The sequence below is a fragment of the Nanorana parkeri genome, unplaced genomic scaffold, assembly GCF_000935625.1.
Source record: "Nanorana parkeri isolate BGI_ZX_2015 unplaced genomic scaffold, ASM93562v1 scaffold1278, whole genome shotgun sequence".
In the NCBI taxonomy this organism is placed as follows: Eukaryota; Metazoa; Chordata; class Amphibia; order Anura; family Dicroglossidae; genus Nanorana; species Nanorana parkeri.
The window spans coordinates 280,527-282,850 of NW_017307546.1; positions in this window are offsets into that span (position 1 = coordinate 280,527).

Consider the following 2,324-nt stretch of genomic DNA (forward strand, 5'->3'; position numbering starts at 1 on the left):
GACCGGCCAGGCCGGCGGCTCCGCCCCCCCTCGCTACGCCACTTGCCGGGAGTGTTGGATGAACAGATGATCCGACACTCCCGTCGCAGAGACTGGGGGCCCGCTGGGTGCTGGATACCGATCTGGCGGCCGACAACTTGCTGGGCCCCCCCAGGCTAAGGCCCCGGTGCGCCCCTACCGCCTGCACCGGCGGTAGTTCCACCAAGGCAAAGAATACAAAGCCTGCAATTATCTAGAAGTAGACATGTGCGATTCGTTTCGTTCCGGATCGAAATTCGGACGAATTTTCGTAAATTCGGACATTCGGATGTATCCGAATTCCGAATTACAAACATAACGAATGCAAACGAATCCGAATTTCCATTTCCGAAATTCGGTAGCATTCGCACGAACGTTCGTTTCGTTTTCTGTTCTTATTCGTTCCGTTCGTTGGAGCAAAGTGACATTAGAGGAGAAAAATATTTTTTCCCCCTCAAATGTCACTTTTGCTGCAAACAAACGAAACGAATAAGAAAAGAATAAGAAACGAATAAGAACAGAAAACGAATAAGAACGTTCGTACTAACGCTACCGAATTTCGTCCGAATCCGAATTCCGAATCCGAATTGACTTTCACACCCGAATCCTGAAAAACGAAATAACACAAATCCGAATTTAAAACGAAACGAAACGGATTTTTTGGCAGTGCACATGTCTATCTAGAAGTATGTGTTTGTAGATTGTCATTACTAAACATTTCTAAAGGTGTGTTTGTTGTTATTTTAAAGATATAGGTAAGAGTCCGCTTTAATTTACCGTATTTGCCGGCGTATAAAGCAACTGGGCGTATAAGACAAAGAAATAACGTCACCAGCGCTCCAAAGGATAATTTAGCAACAGTCCATTTATTGCCACATTGCCATTCAAATGCAAGCCCTTTCGGGGCCTCAAGGAGTCCCCTTCGTCATTCTGAGCCTGATGAAGGCACTTGCCCTTTCAGTGCCCTTGAGGCACTGAAAGGGCAAGAATACAAATGAAACATTCCTTCAAAGATCGTGCCCTTGTCCCCTTAACCTGCCGGTGAAGTGGCGGATCTGTAGGATGTATAGAACCTGCTGCAGCAAAACTGACATTTGTAAAAAGAAACTCTTAAAGTGTGCAGTCCCCCCTCCCAAACAATAGTCTGGTATTGTATTGTATGGTATTATACAAAAATAAAACCTTTAGACCTGGTAGAAATGTTAGGAGGGACCATTTTTTGTAAAAAAAAAAAAAAGCGTAGGGTTCCCCCTAAAAGTCATACCAGACCCTTAAGGTCTGGTAGGAATGTTAGGAGGGACCAATTTTTTTAAAAAAAACTGCGTAGGGTTCTCCTTAAAAGTCATGACAGGCCCTTAACCTCTTGCCGTCCGCCCGTAGTAGAAAAACGGACGGACGGCACTGCTGCATCTGCGGTTAAAAAAGTGTTTGGGGTTCCCCCTTAAAGTCATAACAGGCCCCTAAGGTCTGGTAGGAATTTTAAGGAGGAACCCCACCCCAAAAAATGGGGGGGGGAAACATGGAGTCCCCCTAAAATTCCATACCAGGCCCTTGATCCGAGCAGAGGAGCCCCTTTAATTAAGGGGGCACCCAGATACCGCCCCCCTACCTTGTGAATGAGTAAGGAGTACTTGTACCCCTACCCATTCACTACAGGGTTAAATCAAACATTTATTAAAAAGTCCAGACTTTTGATAAAATCCTTGTTTTTGACAAGTCTTTTATTTAAAAAAAAAATTGATCCACCGACGTAATCCATGGTCAATCACAGCGTCCAGCATTGTCCACGACGAGGACAAAAGAAAAAATAAAATAATAAAAAATAATTATAAATATTTTTTTTTCTTTTTAACCTCCCTGGCGGTGTGATTATGTCAGGAATTTTGTACCAAAAGCGGTACAATTTTTTGCATGGAAATTTGTTGTTTATATTGTAGGCCTGTAATTCTTAGTAAATCTTAGGAATAACTCACCTAAGTCTGTCCAAACAAGAGTCCAGTAGACATCCCAGGTATGATAAAGTTTGAAACACGAAATTAGAGCGAGCGGTGACAATTAGCTCCGCCCAATTGTGTAGTTTACCGGCATCTGATAGGCGAGCCATGATTGGGCAGAGTCATCGTGACTTTGCCCAATCAGGGCTCTAATTCAATACTGAGCCCTGATTGGACAAAGTCTTGCACCTGACCTCTGGTCAGGTGCAAGACTTGAACCAATTAGAGCTTCAGAAGGCATATTGCCTTATGAAACTTCCGCAGTCGAACAAACCGCGAACGTCCCATAAAGTTTGGTGAACGCTCGAACGG